This window comes from Microtus oregoni, unplaced genomic scaffold (genome assembly GCF_018167655.1).
Source record: "Microtus oregoni isolate MIOR12 unplaced genomic scaffold, Mior012 000000F_ref0000247, whole genome shotgun sequence".
NCBI classification, from domain to species: Eukaryota; Metazoa; Chordata; class Mammalia; order Rodentia; family Cricetidae; genus Microtus; species Microtus oregoni.
The window spans coordinates 33,069,503-33,095,681 of record NW_024543059.1 but is presented as its reverse complement, the minus strand read 5'-3'; the positions used below and the strand labels follow the sequence as shown (position 1 = coordinate 33,095,681).

Here is a 26,179-nt window from a genome sequence, read left to right as displayed (position 1 = left end):
AGAGGAGAATCCCTTCCCAAACTAGTGAAAAATTAAAGAAATATTACCATTGAGGGAATAGGATTAATTTGAGTCAACCCAGGTGTGTGAAGGTTATTCAAAAATGTCTGTTAAAAGCGCCATCATATTCAACCTTTAGGATGTATGGTCAATTTAAGATGCCCAATTTTTATACACCCCATATTCCAACAGTTTTTCACCTGACCTCCATTCACCCAACTCTTCTTTCCACGCTTTTGTGATTGTTATGTACCTGGGATATGCAACAGAGCTCACCCTTGAATATAGCTTTCTAGCACACTGAGAGGCAGGATAAGTGTTTTGCTACTCTGACTTTAATTCATGTGAATTCTGAGTTGTCCCCCTCTGATTTTCAGAACTATTTTGTCAGATTTCCAGGTTACTGGTTCATCTGGGCATGTCTGTTTTCATGGAGAACCTCTCCAAATGGCAGGTTGATCATATATGTTTTGCAGAGCGCATTTAATCTCAAATCTGAAAAATAGGAGTGTGTCAAACAAATCTGGATTCCCAAGCTCAGAGAAAGTATCAGGGTCAATTCCAATAGAATTTTTAACTAATATGGAATTTGAAGGTGAACATTGCAAATTTTCATGAAATAGAAGTTCACGTTGTCACAAGATTCAACCAAATACATAAAACTCCACCACAAACATAAAATTGAATTAGAATTCATTGGTGTAATTGCCTATTATTGTTGTTTCTGTTGGATTTTTCCTTATGATAATAGCACGGTTGAATGCCACTAAGTTGAGGTTATCAGAATAAGAATTTCACGATGAAAAAGCATGGACACTTGCAAAAATAACTGCAAAGTTCATAAAGATAAACTGAGGAAAAATTGTGTGGTAGAAAGTGTGGAGGATAAGTCATAAGACAATGTTGATGATGATGATGAGGAGGAGGAGGACAATGATAGTGAGAGTGATGATGATGTTGAGGATGACACATTGAAGTAGGAGGAGAATAAAACTATCAAAATCTTCTGCCTTGAGTAGATATTCAAGACGGCAAGGGAAGTTTTTGCCTTTTGAATCATATTATGTACACCCCTATATGTTTACTACATTTTATCTTATACATTTCTTCTCTTTGTTCATGAAGCTAATTGTCAAGATGACATTCAACTCGTTAAAATTCTGGTTGTGTTTAGCTTTGATTACTGTTCCTGTGGCAGAAGAGACTGCTGATATTTTGTTGACAAATGGGCTATAATGTCTAGGAGAATATGTCTCATAATATCATTGATGCTTTATATCAGTTGAGATCCCGAGAGAGAGGCCTGCTGCACAATGCTGATCTTTCTTTTCAAAGCCAAGAGTCTATCTATCATTGCTTTCCAGTGTCACTGGAGGTGCTCATGTGTTAAAAGCTGCCTTCTCTGGATTGATGATGAGAACATGTTTCTGAGGACGCTGATGGAGTCAAAGAGAAAGCCTCTGAGGTCCAGATAAGTGGTGGTCTTGACAACCGTGATGCTTCCAGAACATGGCTAGCACTCTTGTATTTTTAAGGAAGACAGTTACAGTGCAGACGGGCTTTGATCTCCTAAATTTTGAGAGAAGAACAATTTGCTGGATGCAAAACCTGTCCAGATCTTTGCTTCCATATTCTGCTTCTAAAAAGCAATGTACTACACCCTAGATATACATTGATTTGAAGTTTTTGCTGTTACATGCCAGATAGAAAGACACAAAAGAGGTGGAAGCAGTGAATTCATAAAAGAGATTCCCAATGATCCTCTCTGAGGAATTGGACATAACAACAATTGGACAAGGGTCAGAGGAACTGTCAGGACTCGTGCCCACCCTAAGTACAAAAATTGGAGAGCTTTTGGATTCCTGTTCCTTTCCCAATTAGGCAGGAATGCCTGACAATTTCTCATTTTGGGACAGTCATTCCATTTGTCTTTTTTGTCTCTGAATACTTCATAATCCCTGGATGGTGTATCAATTCTACATGATAATGGTCATCTCACACTCCAGGCATCATATCCAGTTGATCTCACATCAAGATATTCTCAGCAATCATATCTTCCTATCATAATTTCTTATTCAAAATGAGAATATTTTTTGATAAAGTCGAATTAAAATGTGTCTTTTTATCATCCTGGTCTGTGATTGGGACCTTCAATTTGTTTAATTTGTTTTGATTTATTAGCATGCTGAGAGATTCACAAAGAATATAGTTGGCATGGCACATAGATATACTTCCAACGTCCATCAGCTTTTATCCATCCGGGCCTCCAAGCCAGAGAGCCGGGAATACAATTGGGAAACATATTCACAAGGAGCCTAAATAATCCAGCAGACACCTGAAGTTGTCAAGTTTTCCAGGGGTGAATGCAAGCAGTCTTCAGAATAACCAATTCAAATCTAAGAGAAAAAGATTCAGAGGTAAGTTGCATATAACACGATGAAAGAAAACCCTTAGGTTTCCCCAAAGATCTAGAGAAAGAATATGATCACCAACATTTTACATGGGAAGGGAATTTAAGTGAAAAATACCTCCTGCTCAAAAAATGACGTACACCATTCCGAACCAGAAGATAGGAAGAGAATTTATGATTGACATCCACCAGTTTAGTTCATGTTGTCATTTCCTATACTTCAGAGAAATAAGTATTGCACATGTTACATATTCAAAGATATTACCTTTCTTGGGATTAAGTGGAATGACCCAAGGTCCAGACAATGTCTGCTTTTTGATGGATATCTCTGTTTCAGCTTTCATTCCATAATGCTGTTGCTTTTCTAGGGTGAAATACATTTTCAAATGAAGACCCAGAAGATGATACACATCAAGAGAACTGTTTGCTCAACCATATCATTTTAAACTTATAAAAGCAACATCATAGATACTGTCAGGATTCATCCTTATTAAAGCAGGTACAGTGTGCTAAGAGATGTGGAATATAAGATGTCAGGACAAATTAGTGTGAGAAATATGTGCCTTACATTTCAATAATACTGTTAATATGCCACTACTATATCAAAGGGAAAGCAGTGGTCTCCACTTAGGTTATTGTCTAAAGGACAGAGACTGGGAGATTTAGTAGAAGCAATCAGGAAGGAAAGGTGTCATTGTAAGACAAGCCAAAATAGAGGAAGGAAGAAACAGGTAAAGGTTGGATGGAAAGGGTGGGTATGCTAGGTAGTCTGCATAATGTGGCTATGAAGGCAGACAGTGTTGTGTGGAAAACTTAGCATCCCTGATAACTTTTATTTCTCTACTGTTACAGGACAGAATCCTGGAGGTCTTTTTATTCTTCATGCAGAAAAGGTAAGCACCGAGTCTCTATCTCTTGGCTCAATCATTTTTGCTCAGTCTGGGGATTTCTAAAAGTCACATCTTGGACTTCATAATTTCACAGAGTTTAAGTTCTAAGGTGATACTCTCTTGACCATTATGTTTTTGTTCCTGCCCATGTCCTTAAGACTATCACTCTTCAGTTTAGACATACTAGGTCTCATAGAGGGGAATTCCCTTCTCAGCTAGTGAAAAATTTTAGAAATATCACCATTGAGTGACCTCAGGTGTGAAGGTTATTCAAAATTGTCTTTTAAAACCACCATCCTATTCAATCTTTCTGATGTATGGTAAATTTGGGATGCTCAATTTTCATGTATCCCATGATTTAAGGGTTTTTCACGTCATCTCCATTCACCCAGAACTTCTTTCCACCCGTTTTGAGCAGTCCTCTTCTTGAGAATTGCCGCCGAGCCCACCCTTGAATGTAGCCATCTAGCATACTGAGAAGCAAGGTAAGTGTTTTGCTACTCTGTCTTTAATTTATGTGATTTCAGAAATTTCCCCCTTTCAGTTTCACAAAAAAAATCTTCAGACTTCCAGGTTACTGGTGCATCTGGGTGTGTTTCTTTTCATGGAGAGCCTCTCCAAATGGCAGCTTGATCATATATATTTTATAAAAAGCATTTTATCTCAAATCTGAAAAGTAGGTTTGTGTGGAGCGATTGTGGGTTCCAAAGCTCAGAGAAAGGATCAGAGTCAAGTCCTATATAATATTTACCTAATATGGAAGTTGAAGCTGAACCTTTGTTAATATTCATGAAATAAAAGAGCAGGTTGTCACAAGAGACACACAAACACAAAAAACTCTACCAGAAAGATAAAATTGATTTTAAATTCATTGGTTATAATTTCCAATTATTGTTGGTTCCGCTGGCTTTCCTCTCATGACAAGAGGGCAGAGACAGCCATGTGGTTGAGGTTGTTAGGCTAAGAATTTCAACATGAAAGCAACATGGACACTGGCAAGACTGACTGCAATGTCCATAGAGGTAAACTGAGGAAAGAATTGGCTGCTAGAAAGGGTGGAGGATAAGGCATAAAACAATGTTGATGATCATGATGATGATGATGGTGATGGTGATGGTGATGGTGATTTTGATGATGATGATGACACACTGAAATAGGAGGAATTGGAAACTATCAAAAACTTCCATCTTGAATAGGTAATCAAGAAATCCAGGAACATTTTTGCCCTTTGAAACATATTAAGTACACCCCTGTATTTTTGTTGCATTTTATTTTATACTTTTCTTCTTTTTGTCCATGAAGCTAGTTGTCAAGATCAAATTCAATTCATCAAAATTCATCATGTGTTTATCTTGTGTTCTGTTCCTGTGGCACAATAGAGTGTTGATATTTGTTGATGACTAATGGGCTATAACGTATAGGAGAAAATGTCTTCATGATCTCCTTGATGCTTTACCTCAGTTGAGATCCTGAGAAAGAAGCCTGCCGCACAATGCTGATCTTCCTCTTCAAAGCCAAAGAGTCTATCTTTCACTGCTTTCCAGTGTCACTGGGGATGCTCATGTGTTCAAAGCTGCCTTCTCTGGATCGATGATGACAACAGGTTTCTGAGGACGCTGATTGACTCAAACATAACCCCTCTGAGGTCCAGATAAGTGGTGGTCTTGACGACCGTGATGCTTCCAGAACATGGCTAGCACTCTTGCCTTTTAAAGGAAGGCAGTTACAGTGCAGACGGGCTTTGATCTCCTAAATTTTGAGAGAAGAGCAACTTGCTTGAAGTAAAAACTGTCCAGCTTTCGGCTTCCATATTCTGCCTCGAAAAAGAACCATACGAAAGCCCAGACTGTACATTGGTTTGAAGTTATTTGCCCTTACATGCATGAAAGAAGGACTCAAAAAGAGGTGGAAGCAGTGAATTCATTACAGAGAATCTCAATGATCCTCTCTGATGAATTGGACATAACTACAATGGGACGAGGGCAAGAGGAGGTGGCAGGACTCGTGCCCACCCTGACTGCCAAATTTGGAGAGCTTTGGGATTCCTGTTCCTTTCACAATTTAGGCAGGAAGGCCTGATTATTTCCCATATTGTGAGAGTCATTCCATTTCCCTTGTTGTCTCTGAATATATCACACTCCCTGGATGCTATATCAATTCTCCATGCTAATGGTCATCTCACACTCCAGCCACCATATAGAGTTGTTTTTCATGTCTGGATATTCTCAGCTATCATATGTTACTATCATAATTTCTTATTCAAAGATGGGAGAACTTTTTGATAAAGTCCAATTAAAATCTGTCTTTTCATCAGCCTGGTCTGTGATTCGGACCTTCACGTTGTTTACACTGTTTTGATTTATTTGCATGCTGAGAGATTCACAAGAAGTATAGTTGGCTCATAGATACAATTCCAATGTCCATCAAGCATTTCACTTCTATGCAGGCCTCCAAACCAATCAGCTGGGACAAAATGGGAAGCATGTTCCCGAGGAGCATAAATAATGCAGCAGACACATGAAGCTTTCACGTGTAACAGGGGTGAAGGCAATCACTGCTCAGAGCAACCAATTCCCAACTAACAGAAAAAGATTCAGAGATAAGTTGCATATAACACAGAGACATGATGAAAGAAAATCCTCAGATTTCCCCAAAGATCCAGAGAAATGTTATGATCACCAACATTGTACTTTGGTAAGGAATTCGAAAGAACAACACCTCCTGCTCTCCAAATGACATACACCATTCCCAACCAGAATTTCGCAAGAGAATTCGGATTGCCATCCACCAGTTTAGTTCATGTTGCCATTTCCTATACTTCAGAGAAATAAGAATTGCTCACATTACACATTCAAAGATATTACCTGTCTTGGGATTAAGTGGAGTTGCTCTAGGTCCAGACATTGTCTGCTTTTTGATGGATGTCTTTCTTTATTCTATCATCCATAATGCTGTTGCGGTGCTTGGGTGAAAAATATTTTCTCATGATGAATCGGAAGATGATACACCTCTAGGGAACTGTTTGCTCAGCCATGTCTTCTAAAAGATGTGAAAGCAACATCCGAGATTCTGTCAGGCCCCATCCTTCTTAAAGCAGATACAGTGTGCTAGGAGATGTGGAATAGAAGATGTCAGGACAAAGGAGTATGAGAGAGAGGCACCATGACATCCCCATGCTTCTCTCCATCTGCCCATAGTAAATCGAAGGGAAAACTATTGTCTCTACTTAGGTTATTGTCTAAAGGACAGAGACTGGCAGCTTGGTAGAAGCAATCAGGAAGGAAAGGTGTCATTGTAAGACAAGCCAAAATGGAGGAAGGAAGAAACAGGTAAAGGTTGGATGGAAAGGGTGGGTATGCTAGGTAGTCTGCATAATGTGGCTATCAAGGCAGACAGTGATGTGTGGAAAACTTAGCATCCCTGATAACTTTTATTTCTCTACTGTTACAGGACAAAATCCTGGAGGGCTTCTTATTCTTCATGCAGAAAAGGTAAGCACCGAGTGTCTATCTCTTGGCTCAATCATATTTGCAAAGTCTGGGGATTTCTAAAAGTCACATCTTGGACTTCATAATTTCACAGAGTTTAAGTTCTAAGGTGATACTCTCTTGACCATTATGTTTTTGTTCCTGCCCATGTCCTTAAGTCTATCATTCTTCAGTTTTGACATACTAGGTCTCATAGAGGGGAATTCCCTTCTCCAGCTAGTGAAAAATTTTTGAAATATCACCATTGAGTGACCTCAGGTGTGTGAAGGTTATTCAAAAATGTCTCTTAAATCCACACTCCTATTCAATCTTTCTGATGTATGGTAAAATTGGGATGCTCAATTTTCATGTATCCCATGATTCAAGGGTTTTTCACCTCAACTCCATTCACCCAACACTTCTTTCCACCCGTTTTGAGCCGTCCTCTTCCTGAGAATAGCCGGCGAGCCCACCCTTGAATGTAGCCTTCTAGGATACTGAGAAGCAAGATAAGTGTTTTGCTACTCTGTCTTTAATTTATGTGATTTCAGAAATTTCCCACTTTCAGTTTCACAAAAATAATCTTCAGACTTCCAGGTTACTGGTGCATCTGGTCGTGTTTCTTTTCATGGAGAGCATCTTCAACTGGCAGCATGATCATATATATTTTATAAAAAGCATTTTATCTCAAATCTGAAAAGTAGGAGTGTGTGGAGCGATTGTGGGTTCCAAAGCTCAGAGAAATGATCAGAGTCAAGTCCTATATAATATTTACCTAATATGGAAGTTGAAGCTGAACCTTTGTTAATATTCATGAAATAAAAGAGCATGTTGTCACAAGAGACACACAAACACAAAAAACTCTACCAGAAAGATAAAATTGATTTTAAATTCATTGGTTATAATTGCCTATTATTGTTGGTTCCGCTGGCTTTCCTCTCATGACAAGAGGGCAGAGACAGCCATGTGGTTGAGGTTGTTAGGCTAAGAATTTCAACATGAAAGCAACATGGACACTGGCAAGACTGACTGCAATGTCCATAGAGGTAAACTGAGGAAAGAATTGGCTGCTAGAAAGGGTGGAGGATAAGGCATAAAACAATGTTGATGATCATGATGATGATGATGGTGATGGTGATGGTGATGGTGATTTTGATGATGATGATGACACACTGAAATAGGAGGAATTGGAAACTATCAAAAACTTCCATCTTGAATAGGTAATCAAGAAATCCAGGAACATTTTTGCCCTTTGAAACATATTAAGTACACCCCTGTATTTTTGTTGCATTTTATTTTATACTTTTCTTCTTTTTGTCCATGAAGCTAGTTGTCAAGATCAAATTCAATTCATCAAAATTCATCATGTGTTTATCTTGTGTTCTGTTCCTGTGGCACAATAGAGTGTTGATATTTGTTGATGACTAATGGGCTATAACGTATAGGAGAAAATGTCTTCATGATCTCCTTGATGCTTTACCTCAGTTGAGATCCTGAGAAAGAAGCCTGCCGCACAATGCTGATCTTCCTCTTCAAAGCCAAAGAGTCTATCTTTCACTGCTTTCCAGTGTCACTGGGGATGCTCATGTGTTCAAAGCTGCCTTCTCTGGATCGATGATGACAACAGGTTTCTGAGGACGCTGATTGACTCAAACATAACCCCTCTGAGGTCCAGATAAGTGGTGGTCTTGACGACCGTGATGCTTCCAGAACATGGCTAGCACTCTTGCCTTTTAAAGGAAGGCAGTTACAGTGCAGACGGGCTTTGATCTCCTAAATTTTGAGAGAAGAGCAACTTGCTTGAAGTAAAAACTGTCCAGCTTTCGGCTTCCATATTCTGCCTCGAAAAAGAACCATACGAAAGCCCAGACTGTACATTGGTTTGAAGTTATTTGCCCTTACATGCATGAAAGAAGGACTCAAAAAGAGGTGGAAGCAGTGAATTCATTACAGAGAATCTCAATGATCCTCTCTGATGAATTGGACATAACTACAATGGGACGAGGGCAAGAGGAGGTGGCAGGACTCGTGCCCACCCTGACTGCCAAATTTGGAGAGCTTTGGGATTCCTGTTCCTTTCACAATTTAGGCAGGAAGGCCTGATTATTTCCCATATTGTGAGAGTCATTCCATTTCCCTTGTTGTCTCTGAATATATCACACTCCCTGGATGCTGTATCAATTCTCCATGCTAATGGTCATCTCACGCTCCAGCCACCATATAGAGTTGTTTTTCATGTCTGGATATTCTCAGCTCTCATATCTTACTATCATAATTTCTTATTCAAAGATGAGAGAACTTTTTGATAAAGTCCAATTAAAATCTGTCTTTTCATCAGCCTGGTCTGTGATTCGGACCTTCACGTTGTTTACACTGTTTTGATTTATTTGCATGCTGAGAGATTCACAAGAAGTATAGTTGGCTCAGAGAAACAATTCCAACGTCCATCAAGCATTTCACTTCCATGCAGGCCTCCAAACCAATCAGCTGGGACAAAATGGGAAGCATGTTCCCGAGGAGCATAAATAATGCAGCAGACACATGAAGCTTTTACGTGTAACAGGGGTGAAGGCAATCACTGATCAGAGCAACCAATTCCCAACTAACAGAAAAAGATTCAGAGATAAGTTGCATATAACACAGAGACATGATGAAAGAAAATCCTCAGATTTCCCCAAAGATCCAGAGAAATGTTATGATCACCAACATTGTACATGGGTAGGGAATTCGAATGAACAACACCTCCTGCTCTCCAAATGACATACACCATTCCCAACCAGAAGTTCGCAAGAGAATTTTGGATTGCCATCCACCAGTTTAGTTCATGTTGCCATTTCCTATACTTCAGAGAAATAAGAATTGCTCACATTACATATTCAAAGATATTACCTGTCTTGGGATTAAGTGGAGTTGCTCAAGGTCCAGACATTGTCTGCTTTTTGATGGATGTCTCTCTTGATTCTATCATCCATAATGCTGTTGCTGTGCTTGGGTGAAAAATATTTTCTCATGATGAATCGGAAGATGATACACCTCTAGGGAACTGTTTGCTCAGCCATGTCTTCTAAAAGATGTGAAAGCAACATCCGAGATTCTGTCAGGCCCCATCCTTCTTAAAGCAGATACAGTGTGCTAGGAGATGTGGAATAGAAGATGTCAGGACAAAGGAGTATGAGAGAGAGGCACCATGACATCCCCATGCTACTCTCCATCTGCCCGTAGTAAATCGAAGGGAAAACTACTGTCTCCACTTAGGTTATTGTCTAAAGGACAGAGACTGGCAGCTTGGTAGAAGCAATCAGGAAGGAAAGGTGTCATTGTAAGACAAGCCAAAATAGAGGAAGGAAGAAACAGGTAAAGGTTGGATGGAAAGGGTGGGTATGCTAGGTAGTCTGCATAATGTGGCTATCAAGGCAGACAGTGTTGTGTGGAAAACTTAGCATCCCTGATAACTTTTATTTCTCTACTGTTACAGGACAGAATCCTGGAGGTCTTCTTATTCTTCATGCAGAAAAGGTAAGCACCGAGTGTCTATCTCTTGGCTCAATCATTTTTGCAAAGTCTGGGGATTTCTAAAAGTCCCATCTTGGACTTCATAATTTCACAGAGTTTAAGTTCTAAGGTGATACTCTCTTGACCATTATGTTTTTGTTCCTGCCCATGTCCTTAAGTCTATCACTCTTCAGTTTTGACATACTAGGTCTCATCGAGGGGAATTCCCTTCTCAGCTAGTGAAAAATTTTAGAAATATCACCATTGAGTGACTTCAGGTGTGTGAAGGTTATTCAAAAATGTCTCTTAAAACCACCATTCTATTCAATCTTTCTGATGTATGGTAAATTTGGGATGCTCAATTTTCATGTATCCCATGATTTAAGGGTTTTTCACCTCACCTCCATTCACCCAACACTTCTTTCCACCCGTTTTGAGCAGTCCTCTTCTTGAGAATTGCCGGCGAGCCCACCCTTGAATGTAGCCATCTAGCATACTGAGAAGCAAGATAAGTGTTTTGCTACTCTGTCTTTAATTTATGTGATTTCAGAAATTTCCCCCTTTCAGTTTCACAAAAAAAATCTTCAGACTTCCAGGTTACTGGTGCATCTGGGTGTGTTTCTTTTCATGGAGAGCCTCTCCAAATGGCAGCTTGATCATATATATTTTATAAAAAGCATTTTATCTCAAATCTGAAAAGTAGGTTTGTGTGGAGCGATTGTGGGTTCCAAAGCTCAGAGAAATGATCAGAGTCAAGTCCTATATAATATTTACCTAATATGGAAGTTGAAGCTGAACCTTTGTTAATATTCATGAAATAAAAGAGCATGTTGTCACAAGAGACACACAAACACAAAAAACTCTACCAGAAAGATAAAATTGATTTTAAATTCATTGGTTATAATTGCCTATTATTGTTGGTTCCGCTGGCTTTCCTCTCATGACAAGAGGGCAGAGACAGCCATGTGGTTGAGGTTGTTAGGCTAAGAATTTCAACATGAAAGCAACATGGACACTGGCAAGACTGACTGCAATGTCCATAGAGGTAAACTGAGGAAAGAATTGGCTGCTAGAAAGGGTGGAGGATAAGGCATAAAACAATGTTGATGATCATGATGATGATGATGGTGATGGTGATGGTGATGGTGATTTTGATGATGATGATGACACACTGAAATAGGAGGAATTGAAAACTATCAAAAACTTCCATCTTGAATAGGTAATCAAGAAATCCAGGAACATTTTTGCCCTTTGAAACATATCAAGTACACCCCTGTATTTTTGTTGCATTTTATTTTATACTTTTCTTCTTTTTGTCCATGAAGCTAGTTGTCAAGATCAAATTCAATTCATCAAAATTCATCATGTGTTTATCTTGTGTTCTGTTCCTGTGGCACAATAGAGTGTTGATATTTGTTGATGACTAATGGGCTATAACGTATAGGAGAAAATGTCTTGATGATCTCCTTGATGCTTTACCTCAGTTGAGATCCTGAGAAAGAAGCCTGCTGCACAATGCTGATCTTCCTCTTCAAAGCCAAAGAGTCTAACTTTCACTGCTTTCCAGTGTCACTGGGGATGCTCATGTGTTCAAAGCTGCCTTCTCTGGATCGATGATGACAACAGGTTTCTGAGGACGCTGATTGACTCAAACATAACCCCTCTCAGGTCCAGATAAGTGGTGGTCTTGATGACCGTGATGCTTCCAGAACATGGCTAGCACTCTTGCCTTTTAAAGGAAGACAGTTACAGTGCAGACGGGCTTTGATCTCCTAAATTTTGAGAGAAGAGTAACTTGCTGGAAGTGAAAACTGTCCAGCTTTCTGCTTCCATATTCTGCCTCGAAAAAGAACCATACGAAAGCCCAGACTGTACATTGGTTTGAAGTTATTTGCCCTTACATGCATGAAAGAAGGACTCAAAAAGAGGTGGAAGCAGTGAATTCATTACAGAGAATCTCAATGATCCTCTCTGATGAATTGGACATAACTACAATGGGACGAGGGCAAGAGGAGGTGGCAGGACTCGTGCCCACCCTGACTGCCAAATTTGGAGAGCTTTGGGATTCCTGTTCCTTTCACAATTTAGGCAGGAAGGCCTGATTATTTCCCATATTGTGAGAGTCATTCCATTTCCCTTGTTGTCTCTGAATATATCACACTCCCTGGATGCTGTATCAATTCTCCATGCTAATGGTCATCTCACGCTCCAGCCACCATATAGAGTTGTTTTTCATGTCTGGATATTCTCAGCTATCATATGTTACTATCATCATTTCTTATTCAAAGATGGGAGAACTTTTTGATAAAGTCCAATTAAAATCTGTCTTTTCATCAGCCTGGTCTGTGATTCGGACCTTCACGTTGTTTACACTGTTTTGATTTATTTGCATGCTGAGAGATTCACAAAAAGTATAGTTGGCTCATAGATACAATTCCAATGTCCATCAAGCATTTCACTTCTATGCAGGCCTCCAAACCAATCAGCTGGGACAAAATGGGAAGCATGTTCCCGAGGAGCATAAATAATGCAGCAGACACATGAAGCTTTCACGTGTAACAGGGGTGAAGGCAATCACTGCTCAGAGCAACCAATTCCCAACTAACAGAAAAAGATTCAGAGATAAGTTGCATATAACACAGAGACATGATGAAAGAAAATCCTCAGATTTCCCCAAAGATCCAGAGAAATGTTATGATCACCAACATTGTACTTTGGTAAGGAATTCGAAAGAACAACACCTCCTGCTCTCCAAATGACATACACCATTCCCAACCAGAATTTCGCAAGAGAATTTCAGATTGCCATCCACCAGTTTAGTTCATGTTGCCATTTCCTATACTTCAGAGAAATAAGAATTGCTCACATTACACATTCAAAGATATTACCTGTCTTGGGATTAAGTGGAGTTGCTCTAGGTCCAGACATTGTCTGCTTTTTGATGGATGTCTTTCTTTATTCTATCATCCATAATGCTGTTGCGGTGCTTGGGTGAAAAATATTTTCTCATGATGAATCGGAAGATGATACACCTCTAGGGAACTGTTTGCTCAGCCATGTCTTCTAAAAGATGTGAAAGCAACATCCGAGATTCTGTCAGGCCCCATCCTTCTTAAAGCAGATACAGTGTGCTAGGAGATGTGGAATAGAAGATGTCAGGACAAAGGAGAATGAGAGAGAGGCACCATGACATCCCCATGCTTCTCTCCATCTGCCCATAGTAAATCGAAGGGAAAACTATTGTCTCCACTTAGGTTATTGTCTAAAGGACAGAGACTGGCAGCTTGGTAGAAGCAATCAGGAAGGAAAGGTGTCATTGTAAGACAAGCCAAAATGGAGGAAGGAAGAAACAGGTAAAGGTTGGATGGAAAGGGTGGGTATGCTAGGTAGTCTGCATAATGTGGCTATCAAGGCAGACAGTGATGTGTGGAAAACTTAGCATCCCTGATAACTTTTATTTCACTACTGTTACAGGACAAAATCCTGGAGGGCTTCTTATTCTTCATGCAGAAAAGGTAAGCACCGAGTGTCTATCTCTTGGCTCAATCATATTTGCAAAGTCTGGGGATTTCTAAAAGTCACATCTTGGACTTCATAATTTCACAGAGTTTAAGTTCTAAGGTGATACTCTCTTGACCATTATGTTTTTGTTCCTGCCCATGTCCTTAAGTCTATCATTCTTCAGTTTTGACATACTAGGTCTCATAGAGGGGAATTCCCTTCTCCAGCTAGTGAAAAATTTTTGAAATATCACCATTGAGTGACCTAAGGTGTGTGAAGGTTATTCAAAAATGTCTCTTAAATCCACACTCCTATTCAATCTTTCTGATGTATGGTAAAATTGGGATGCTCAATTTTCATGTATCCCATGATTCAAGGGTTTTTCACCTCACCTCCATTCACCCAACACTTCTTTCCACCCGTTTTGAGCCGTCCTCTTCCTGAGAATAGCCGGCGAGCCCACCCTTGAATGTAGCCTTCTAGGATACTGAGAAGCAAGATAAGTGTTTTGCTACTCTATCTTTAATTTATGTGATTTCAGAAATTTCCCACTTTCAGTTTCACAAAAATAATCTTCAGACTTCCAGGTTACTGGTGCATCTGGTCGTGTTTCTTTTCATGGAGAGCATCTTCAACTGGCAGCATGATCATATATATTTTATAAAAAGCATTTTATCTCAAATCTGAAAAGTAGGAGTGTGTGGAGCGATTGTGGGTTCCAAAGCTCAGAGAAAGGATCAGAGTCAAGTCCTATATAATATTTACCTAATATGGAAATTGAAGCTGAACCTTTGTTAATATTCATGAAATAAAAGAGCATGTTGTCACAAGAGACACACAAACACAAAAACTCTACCAGAAAGATAAAATTGATTTTAAATTCATTGGTGATAATTGCCTATTATTGTTGGTTCCGCTGGCTTTCCTCTCATCACAATAGGGCAGAGAAAGCCATGTGGTTGCGGTTGTTAGGCTAAGAATTTCAACATGAAAGCAACATGGACACTGGCAAGACTGACTGCAATGTCCATAGAGGTAAACTGAGGAAAGAATTGGCTGCTAGAGAGGGTGCAGGATAAGGCAGAAAACAATGTTGATGATCATGATGATGATGATGGTGATGGTGATGGTGATGGTGATGATGATGATGATGATGACACACTGAAATAGGAGGAATTGGAAACTATCAAAAACTTCCATCTTGAATAGATAATCAAGAAATCCAGGAAGATTTTTGCCCTTTGAAACATATTAAGTACACCCCTGTATTTTTGTTGCATTTTATTTTATACTTTTCTTCTTTTTGTCCATGAAGCTAGTTGTCAAGATCAAATTCAATTCATCAAAATTCATCATGTGTTTATCTTGTTTTCTCTTCCTGTGTCACAATAGAGTGTTGATTTTTGTTGATGACTAATGGGCTATAACGTATAGGAGAAAATGTCTTCATGATCTCCTTGATGCTTTACCTCAGTTGAGATCCTGAGAAAGAAGCCTGCCGCACAATGCTGATCTTCCTCTTCAAAGCCAAAAAGTCTATCTTTCACTGCTTTCCAGTGTCACTGGGGATGCTCATGTGTTCAAAGCTGCCTTCTCTGGATCGATGATGACAACAGGTTTCTGAGGACGCTGATTGACTCAAACATAACCCCTCTGAGGTCCAGATAAGTGGTGGTCTTTACGACCGTGATGCTTCCAGAACATGGCTAGCACTCTTGCCTTTTAAAGGAAGGCAGGTACAGTGCAGACGGGCTTTGATCGCCTAAATTTTGAGAGAAGAGCAACTTGCTTGAAGTGGAAACTGTCCAGCTTTCTGCTTCCATATTCTGCCTCGAAAAAGAACCATACGAAAGCCCAGACTGTACATTGGTTTGAAGTTATTTGCCCTTACATGCATGAAAGAAGGACTCAAAAAGAGGTGGAAGCAGTGAATTCATTACAGAGAATCTCAATGATCCTCTCTGATGAATTGGACATAACTACAATGGGACGAGGGCAAGAGGAGGTGGCAGGACTCGTGCCCACCCTGAATGCCAAATTTGGAGAGCTTTGGGATTCCTGTTCCTTTCACAATTTAGGCAGGAAGGCCTGATTATTTCCCATATTGTGAGAGTCATTCCATTTCCCTTGTTGTCTCTGAATATATCACACTCCCTGGATGCTGTATCAATTCTCCATGCTAATGGTCATCTCACGCTCCAGCCACCATATAGAGTTGTTTTTCATGTCTGGATATTCTCAGCTATCATATCTTACTATCATAATTTCTTATTCAAAGATGAGAGAACTTTGTGATAAAGTCCAATTAAAATCTGTCTTTTCATCAGCCTGGTCTGAGATTCGGACCTTCACGTTGTTTACACTGTTTTGATTTATTTGCATGCTGAGAGATTCACAAGAAGTATATTTGGCTTATAGATACAATTCCAACGTCCATCAAGCATTTCACTTCCATGCAGGCCTCCAAACCAATCAGCTGGGACAAAATGGGAAGCATGTTCCCGAGGAGCATAAATAATGCAGCAGACACATGAAGCTTTCACGTTTAACAGGGGTGAAGGCAATCACTGATCAGAGCAACCAATTCCCAACTAACAGAAAAAGATTCAGAGATAAGTTGCATATAACACAGAGACATGATGAAAGAAAATCCTCAGATTTCCCCAAAGATCCAGAGAAATGTTATGATCACCAACATTGTACATGGGTAGGGAATTCGAATGAACAACACCTCCTGCTCTCCAAATGACATACACCATTCCCAACCAGAAGTTCGCAAGAGAATTTTGGATTGCCATCCACCAGTTTAGTTCATGTTGCCATTTCCTATACTTCAGAGAAATAAGAATTGCTCACATTACATATTCAAAGATATTACCTGTCTTGGGATTAAGTGGAGTTGCTCAAGGTCCAGACATTGTCTGCCTTTTGATGGATGTCTCTCTTGATTCTATCATCCATAATGCTGTTGCTGTGCTTGGGTGAAAAATATTTTCTCATGATGAATCGGAAGATGATACACCTCTAGGGAACTGTTTGCTCAGCCATGTCTTCTAAAAGATGTGAAAGCAACATCCGAGATTCTGTCAGGCCCCATCCTTCTTAAAGCAGATACAGTGTGCTAGGAGATGTGGAATAGAAGATGTCAGGACAATGGAGTATGAGAGAGAGGCATTATGACATCCCCATGCTACTCTCCATCTGCCCGTAGTAAATCGAAGGGAAAATTATTGTCTCCACTTAGGTTATTGTCTAAAGGACAGAGACTGGCAGCTTGGTAGAAGCAATCAGGAAGGAAAGGTGTCATTGTAAGACAAGCCAAAATAGAGGAAGGAAGAAACAGGTAAAGGTTGGATGGAAAGGGTGGTTATGCTAGGTAGTCTGCATAATGTGGCTATCAAGACAGACAGTGTTGTGTGGAAAACTTAGCATCCCTGATAACTTTTATTTCTCTACTGTTACAGGACAGAATCTTGGAGGTCTTCTTATTCTTCATGCAGAAAAGGTAAGCACCGAGTCTCTATCTCTTGGCTCAATCATTTTTGCAAAGTCTGGGGATTTCTAAAAGTCAAATCTTGGACTTCATAATTTCACAGAGTTTAAGTTCTAAGGTGATACTCTCTTGACCATTATGTTTTTGTTCCTGCCCATGTCCTTAAGTCTATCACTCTTCAGTTTTGACATACTAGGTCTCATCGAGGGGAATTCCCTTCTCAGCTAGTGAAAAATTTTAGAAATATCACCATTGAGTGACCTCAGGTGTGTGAAGGTTATTCAAAAATGTCTCTTAAAACCACCATTCTATTCAATCTTTCTGATGTATGGTAAATTTGGGATGCTCAATTTTCATGTATCCTATGATTTAAGGGTTTTTCACCTCACCTCCATTCACCCAACACTTCTTTCCACCCGTTTTGAGCAGTCCTCTTCTTGAGAATTGCCGCCGAGCCCACCCTTGAATGTAGCCATCTAGCATACTGAGAAGCAAGATAAGTGTTTTGCTACTCTGTCTTTAATTTATGTGATTTCAGCAATTTCCCCCTTTCAGTTTCACAAAAAAAATCTTCAGACTTCCAGGTTACTGGTGCATCTGGCTGTGTTTCTTTTAATGGAGAGCCTCTCCAAATGGCACCTTGATCATATATATTTTATAAAAAGCATTTTATCTCAAATCTGAAAAGTAGGTTTGTGTGGAGCGATTGTGGGTTCCAAAGCTCAGAGAAATGATCAGAGTCAAGTCCTATATAATATTTACCTAATATGGAAGTTGAAGCTGAACCTTTGTTAATATTCATGAAATAAAAGAGCATGTTGTCACAAGAGACACACAAACACAAAAAACTCTACCAGAAAGATAAAATTGATTTTAAATTCATTGGTTATAATTGCCTATTATTTTTGGTTCCGCTGGCTTTCCTCTCATGACAAGAGGGCAGAGACAGCCATGTGGTTGAGGTTGTTAGGCTAAGAATTTCAACATGAAAGCAACATGGACACTGGCAAGACTGACTGCAATGTCCATAGAGGTAAACTGAGGAAAGAATTGGCTGCTAGAAAGGGTGGAGGATAAGGCATAAAACAATGTTGATGATCATGATGATGATGATGGTGATGGTGATGGTGATGATGATAGTGATGGTGATGGTTATGCAGATGATGATGATGACACACTGAAATAGGAGGAATTGGAAACTATCAAAAACTTCCATCTTGAATAGGTAATCAAGAAATCCAGGAACATTTTTGCCCTTTGAAACATATCAAGTACACCCCTGTATTTTTGTTGCATTTTATTTTATACTTTTCTTCTTTTTGTCCATGAAGCTAGTTGTCAAGATCAAATTCAATTCATCAAAATTCATCATGTGTTTATCTTGTGTTCTGTTCCTGTGGCACAATAGAGTGTTGATATTTGTTGATGACTAATGGGCTATAACGTATAGGAGAAAATGTCTTCATGATCTCCTTGATGCTTTACCTCAGTTGAGATCCTGAGAAAGAAGCCTGCCGCACAATGCTGATCTTCCTCTTCAAAGCCAAAGAGTCTATCTTTCACTGCTTTCCAGTGTCACTGGGGATGCTCATGTGTTCAAAGCTGCCTTCTCTGGATCGATGATGACAACAGGTTTCTGAGGACGCTGATTGACTCAAACATAACCCCTCTGAGGTCCAGATAAGTGGTGGTCTTGACGACCGTGATGCTTCCAGAACATGGCTAGCACTCTTGCCTTTTAAAGGAAGGCAGTTACAGTGCAGACGGGCTTTGATCTCCTAAATTTTGAGAGAAGAGCAACTTGCTGGAAGTGAAAACTGTCCAGCTTTCTGCTTCCATATTCTGCCTCGAAAAAGAACCATACGAAAGCCCAGACTGTACATTGGTTTGAAGTTATTTGCCCTTACATGCATGAAAGAAGGACTCAAAAAGAGGTGGAAGCAGTGAATTCATTACAGAGAATCTCAATGATCCTCTCTGATGAATTGGACATAACTACAATGGGACGAGGGCAAGAGGAGGTGGCAGGACTCGTGCCCACCCTGACTGCCAAATTTGGAGAGCTTTGGGATTCCTGTTCCTTTCACAATTTAGGCAGGAAGGCCTGATTATTTCCCATATTGTGAGAGTCATTCCATTTCCCTTGTTGTCTCTGAATATATCACACTCCCTGGATGCTGTATCAATTCTCCATGCTAATGGTCATCTCACGCTCCAGCCACCATATAGAGTTGTTTTTCATGTCTGGATATTCTCAGCTCTCATATCTTACTATCATAATTTCTTATTCAAAGATGAGAGAACTTTTTGATAAAGTCCAATTAAAATCTGTCTTTTCATCAGCCTGGTCTGTGATTCTTACCTTCACGTTGTTTACACTGTTTTGATTTATTTGCATGCTGAGAGATTCACAAGAAGTATAGTTGGCTCAGAGATACAATTCCAACGTCCATCAAGAATTTCACTTCCATGCAGGCCTCCAAACCAATCAGCTGGGACAAAATGGGAAGCATGTTCCCGAGGAGCATAAATAATGCAGCAGACACATGAAGCTTTCACGTGTAACAGGGGTGAAGGCAATCACTGATCAGAGCAACCAATTCCCAACTAACAGAAAAAGATTCAGAGATAAGTTGCATATAACACAGAGACATGATGAAAGAAAATCCTCAGATTTCCCCAAAGATCCAGAGAAATGTTATGATCACCAACATTGTACATGGGTAGGGAATTCGAATGAACAACACCTCCTGCTCTCCAAATGACATACACCATTCCCAACCAGAAGTTCGCAAGAGAATTTTGGATTGCCATCCACCAGTTTAGTTCATGTTGCCATTTCCTATACTTCAGAGAAATAAGAATTGCTCACATTACATATTCAAAGATATTACCTGTCTTGGGATTAAGTGGAGTTGCTCAAGGTCCAGACATTGTCTGCTTTTTGATGGATGTCTCTCTTGATTCTATCATCCATAATGCTGTTGCTGTGCTTGGGTGAAAAATATTTTCTCATGATGAATCGGAAGATGATACACCTCTAGGGAACTGTTTGCTCAGCCATGTCTTCTAAAAGATGTGAAAGCAACATCCGAGATTCTGTCAGGCCCCATCCTTCTTAAAGCAGATACAGTGTGCTAGGAGATGTGGAATAGAAGATGTCAGGACAAAGGAGTATGAGAGAGAGGCACCATGACATCCCCATGCTACTCTCCATCTGCCCGTAGTAAATCGAAGGGAAAACTATTGTCTCCACTTAGGTTATTGTCTAAAGGACAGAGACTGGCAGCTTGGTAGAAGCAATCAGGAAGGAAAGGTGTCATTGTAAGACAAGCCAAAATAGAGGAAGGAAGAAACAGGTAAAGGTTGGATGGAAAGGGTGGGTATGCTAGGTAGTCTGCATAATGTGGCTATCAAGGCAGACAGTGTTGTGTGGAAAACTTAGCATCCCTGATAACTTTTATTTCTCTACTGTTACAGGACAGAATCCTGGAGGTCTTCTTATTCTTCATGCAGAAAAGGTAAGCACCGAGTGTCTATCTCTTGGCTCAATCATTTTTGCAAAGTCTGGGGCTTTCTAAAAGTCCCATCTTGGACTTCATAATTTCACAGAGTTTAAGTTCTAAGGTGATACTCTCTTGACCATTATGTTTTTGTTCCTGCCCATGTCCTTAAGTCTATCACTCTTCATTTTTGACATACTAGGTCTCATAGAGGGGAATTCCCTTCTCAGCTAGTGAAAAATTTTAGAAATATCACCATTGAGTGACCTCAGGTGTGTGAAGTTATTCAAAAATGTCTCTTAAAACCACCATTCTATTCAATCTTTCTGATGTATGGTAAATTTGGGATGCTCAATTTTCATGTATCCCATGATTTAAGGGTTTTTCACCTCACCTCCATTCACCCAACACTTCTTTCCACCCGTTTTGAGCAGTCCTCTTCTTGAGAATTGCCGGCGAGCCCACCCTTGAATGTAGCCATCTAGCATACTGAGAAGCAAGATAAGTGTTTTGCTACTCTGTCTTTAATTTATGTGATTTCAGAAATTTCCCCCTTTCAGTTTCACAAAAAAAATCTTCAGACTTCCAGGTTACTGGTGCATCTGGGTGTGTTTCTTTTCATGGAGAGCCTCTCCAAATGGCAGCTTGATCATATATATTTTATAAAAAGCATTTTATCTCAAATCTGAAAAGTAGGTTTGTGTGGAGCGATTGTGGGTTCCAAAGCTCAGAGAAAGGATCAGAGTCAAGTCCTATATAATATTTACCTAATATGGAAGTTGAAGCTGAACCTTTGTTAATATTCATGAAATAAAAGAGCATGTTGTCACAAGAGACACACAAACACAAAAAACTCTACCAGAAAGATAAAATTGATTTTAAATTCATTGGTTATAATTGCCTATTATTGTTGGTTCCGCTGGCTTTCCTCTCATGACAAGAGGGCAGAGACAGCCATGTGGTTGAGGTTGTTAGGCTAAGAATTTCAACATGAAAGCAACATGGACACTGGCAAGACTGACTGCAATGTCCATAGAGGTAAACTGAGGAAAGAATTGGCTGCTAGAAATGGTGGATGATAAGGCATAAAACAATGTTGATGATCATGATGATGATGATGGTGATGGTGATGGTGATGGTGATGGTGATGGTGATGATGATGATGATGATGACACAATGAAATAGGAGGAATTGGAAACTATCAAAAACTTCCATCTTGAATAGGTAATCAAGAAATCCAGGAACATTTTTGCCCTTTGAAACATATTAAGTACACCCCTGTATTTTTGTTGCATTTTATTTTATACTTTTCTTCTTTTTGTCCATGAAGCTAGTTGTCAAGATCAAATTCAATTCATCAAAATTCATCATGTGTTTATCTTGTGTTCTGTTCCTGTGGCACAATAGAGTGTTGATATTTGTTGATGACTAATGGGCTATAACGTATAGGAGAAAATGTCTTCATGATCTCCTTGATGCTTTACCTCAGTTGAGATCCTGAGAAAGAAGCCTGCTGCACAATGCTGATCTTCCTCTTCAAAGCCAAAGAGTCTATCTTTCACTGCTTTCCAGTGTCACTGGGGATGCTCATGTGTTCAAAGCTGCCTTCTCTGGATCGATGATGACAACAGGTTTCTGAGGACGCTGATTGACTCAAACATAACCCCTCTGAGGTCCAGATAAGTGGTGGTCTTGACGACCGTGATGCTTCCAGAACATGGCTAGCACTCTTGCCTTTTAAAGGAAGGCAGTTACAGTGCAGACGGGCTTTGATCTCCTAAATTTTGAGAGAAGAGCAACTTGCTGGAAGTGAAAATTGTCCAGCTTTCTGCTTCCATATTCTGCCTCGAAAAAGAACCATACGAAAGCCCAGACTGTACATTGGTTTGAAGTTATTTGCCCTTACATGCATGAAAGAAGGACTCAAAAAGAGGTGGAAGCAGTGAATTCATTACAGAGAATCTCAATGATCCTCTCTGATGAATTGGACATAACTACAATGGGACGAGGGCAAGAGGAGGTGGCAGGACTCGTGCCCACCCTGACTGCCAAATTTGGAGAGCTTTGGGATTCCTGTTCCTTTCACAATTTAGGCAGGAAGGCCTGATTATTTCCCATATTGTGAGAGTCATTCCATTTCCCTTGTTGTCTCTGAATATATCACACTCCCTGGATGCTGTATCAATTCTCCATGCTAATGGTCATCTCACGCTCCAGCCACCATATAGAGTTGTTTTTCATGTCTGGATATTCTCAGCTCTCATATCTTACTATCATAATTTCTTATTAAAAGATGAGAGAACTTTTTGATAAAGTCCAATTAAAATCTGTCTTTTCATCAGCCTGGTCTGTGATTCGGACCTTCACGTTGTTTACACTGTTTTGATTTATTTGCATGCTGAGAGATTCACAAGAAGTATAGTTGGCTCAGAGATACAATTCCAACGTCCATCAAGCATTTCACTTCCATGCAGGCCTCCAAACCAATCAGCTGGGACAAAATGGGAAGCATGTTCCCGAGGAGCATAAATAATGCAGCAGACACATGAAGCTTTCACGTGTAACAGGGGTGAAGGCAATCACTGATCAGCGCAACCAATTCCCAACTAACAGAAAAAGATTCAGAGATAAGTTGCATATAACACAGAGACATGATGAAAAAAAATCCTCAGATTTCCCCAAAGATCCAGAGAAATGTTATGATCACCAACATTGTACATGGGTAGGGAATTCGAATGAACAACACCTCCTGCTCTCCAAATGACATACACCATTCCCAACCAGAAGTTCGCAAGAGAATTTTGGATTGCCATCCACCAGTTTAGCTCATGTTGCCATTTCCTATACTTCAGAGAAATAAGAATTGCTCACATTACATATTCAAAGATATTACCTGTCTTGGGATTAAGTGGAGTTGCTCAAGGTCCAGACATTGTCTGCTTTTTGATGGATGTCTCTCTTGATTCTATCATCCATAATGCTGTTGCTGTGCTTGGGTGAAAAATATTTTCTCATGATGAATCGGAAGATGATACACCTCTAGGGAACTGTTTGCTCAGCCATGTCTTCTAAAAGATGTGAAAGCAACATCCGAGATTCTGTCAGGCCCCATCCTTCTTAAAGCAGATACAGTGTGCTAGGAGATGTGGAATAGAAGATGTCAGGACAAAGGAGTATGAGAGAGAGGCACCATGACATCCCCATGCTACTCTCCATCTGCCCGTAGTAAATCGAAGGGAAAACTATTGTCTCCACTTAGGTTATTGTCTAAAGGACAGAGACTGGCAGCTTGGTAGAAGCAATCAGGAAGGAAAGGTGTCATTGTAAGACAAGCCAAAATAGAGGAAGGAAGAAACAGGTAAAGGTTGGATGGAAAGGGTGGGTATGCTAGGTAGTCTGCATAATGTGGCTATCAAGGCAGACAGTGTTGTGTGGAAAACTTAGCATCCCTGATAACTTTTATTTCTCTACTGTTACAGGACAGAATCCTGGAGGTCTTCTTATTCTTCATGCAGAAAAGGTAAGCACCGAGTGTCTATCTCTTGGCTCAATCATTTTTGCAAAGTCTGGGGCTTTCTAAAAGTCCCATCTTGGACTTCATAATTTCACAGAGTTTAAGTTCTAAGGTGATACTCTCTTGACCATTATGTTTTTGTTCCTGCCCATGTCCTTAAGTCTATCACTCTTCATTTTTGACATACTAGGTCTCATAGAGGGGAATTCCCTTCTCAGCTAGTGAAAAATTTTAGAAATATCACCATTGAGTGACCTCAGGTGTGTGAAGTTATTCAAAAATGTCTCTTAAAACCACCATTCTATTCAATCTTTCTGATGTATGGTAAATTTGGGATGCTCAATTTTCATGTATCCCATGATTTAAGGGTTTTTCACCTCACCTCCATTCACCCAACACTTCTTTCCACCCGTTTTGAGCAGTCCTCTTCTTGAGAATTGCCGGCGAGCCCACCCTTGAATGTAGCCATCTAGCATACTGAGAAGCAAGATAAGTGTTTTGCTACTCTGTCTTTAATTTATGTGATTTCAGAAATTTCCCCCTTTCAGTTTCACAAAAAAAATCTTCAGACTTCCAGGTTACTGGTGCATCTGGGTGTGTTTCTTTTCATGGAGAGCCTCTCCAAATGGCAGCTTGATCATATATATTTTATAAAAAGCATTTTATCTCAAATCTGAAAAGTAGGTTTGTGTGGAGCGATTGTGGGTTCCAAAGCTCAGAGAAAGGATCAGAGTCAAGTCCTATATAATATTTACCTAATATGGAAGTTGAAGCTGAACCTTTGTTAATATTCATGAAATAAAAGAGCATGTTGTCACAAGAGACACACAAACACAAAAAACTCTACCAGAAAGATAAAATTGATTTTAAATTCATTGGTTATAATTGCCTATTATTGTTGGTTCCGCTGGCTTTCCTCTCATGACAAGAGGGCAGAGACAGCCATGTGGTTGAGGTTGTTAGGCTAAGAATTTCAACATGAAAGCAACATGGACACTGGCAAGACTGACTGCAATGTCCATAGAGGTAAACTGAGGAAAGAATTGGCTGCTAGAAATGGTGGATGATAAGGCATAAAACAATGTTGATGATCATGATGATGATGATGGTGATGGTGATGGTGATGGTGATGGTGATGGTGATGATGATGATGATGATGACACAATGAAATAGGAGGAATTGGAAACTATCAAAAACTTCCATCTTGAATAGGTAATCAAGAAATCCAGGAACATTTTTGCCCTTTGAAACATATTAAGTACACCCCTGTATTTTTGTTGCATTTTATTTTATACTTTTCTTCTTTTTGTCCATGAAGCTAGTTGTCAAGATCAAATTCAATTCATCAAAATTCATCATGTGTTTATCTTGTGTTCTGTTCCTGTGGCACAATAGAGTGTTGATATTTGTTGATGACTAATGGGCTATAACGTATAGGAGAAAATGTCTTCATGATCTCCTTGATGCTTTACCTCAGTTGAGATCCTGAGAAAGAAGCCTGCTGCACAATGCTGATCTTCCTCTTCAAAGCCAAAGAGTCTATCTTTCACTGCTTTCCAGTGTCACTGGGGATGCTCATGTGTTCAAAGCTGCCTTCTCTGGATCGATGATGACAACAGGTTTCTGAGGACGCTGATTGACTCAAACATAACCCCTCTGAGGTCCAGATAAGTGGTGGTCTTGACGACCGTGATGCTTCCAGAACATGGCTAGCACTCTTGCCTTTTAAAGGAAGGCAGTTACAGTGCAGACGGGCTTTGATCTCCTAAATTTTGAGAGAAGAGCAACTTGCTGGAAGTGAAAATTGTCCAGCTTTCTGCTTCCATATTCTGCCTCGAAAAAGAACCATACGAAAGCCCAGACTGTACATTGGTTTGAAGTTATTTGCCCTTACATGCATGAAAGAAGG

General features: G+C 39.8%; 8 non-coding genes across 8 annotated transcripts; all 8 read left to right on the top strand.

Moving 5' to 3' along the window:
* Positions 1-1,404: 1,404 nt before the first annotated feature.
* LOC121455241 lies at positions 1,405-1,469 on the top strand. The gene has a single exon (XR_005975460.1). It is a non-coding gene; the product is annotated as a small nucleolar RNA SNORD109A (small nucleolar RNA).
* A 3,415-nt stretch (positions 1,470-4,884) lies between these two features.
* On the top strand, positions 4,885-4,949 carry LOC121455238. Its single transcript, XR_005975459.1, has one exon. It is a non-coding gene; the product is annotated as a small nucleolar RNA SNORD109A (small nucleolar RNA).
* Positions 4,950-8,375: 3,426 nt separating this feature from the next.
* Positions 8,376-8,440, top strand: LOC121455233. The gene has a single exon (XR_005975458.1). It is a non-coding gene; the product is annotated as a small nucleolar RNA SNORD109A (small nucleolar RNA).
* A 3,426-nt stretch (positions 8,441-11,866) lies between these two features.
* On the top strand, positions 11,867-11,931 carry LOC121455272. Its single transcript, XR_005975466.1, has one exon. It is a non-coding gene; the product is annotated as a small nucleolar RNA SNORD109A (small nucleolar RNA).
* Positions 11,932-15,357: 3,426 nt separating this feature from the next.
* On the top strand, positions 15,358-15,422 carry LOC121455225. The gene has a single exon (XR_005975457.1). It is a non-coding gene; the product is annotated as a small nucleolar RNA SNORD109A (small nucleolar RNA).
* Positions 15,423-18,866: 3,444 nt separating this feature from the next.
* On the top strand, positions 18,867-18,931 carry LOC121455219. The gene has a single exon (XR_005975456.1). It is a non-coding gene; the product is annotated as a small nucleolar RNA SNORD109A (small nucleolar RNA).
* Positions 18,932-22,368: 3,437 nt separating this feature from the next.
* Positions 22,369-22,433, top strand: LOC121455214. Its single transcript, XR_005975455.1, has one exon. It is a non-coding gene; the product is annotated as a small nucleolar RNA SNORD109A (small nucleolar RNA).
* A 3,437-nt stretch (positions 22,434-25,870) lies between these two features.
* LOC121455211 lies at positions 25,871-25,935 on the top strand. Its single transcript, XR_005975454.1, has one exon. It is a non-coding gene; the product is annotated as a small nucleolar RNA SNORD109A (small nucleolar RNA).
* The last annotated feature ends 244 nt before the right edge of the window (positions 25,936-26,179 follow it).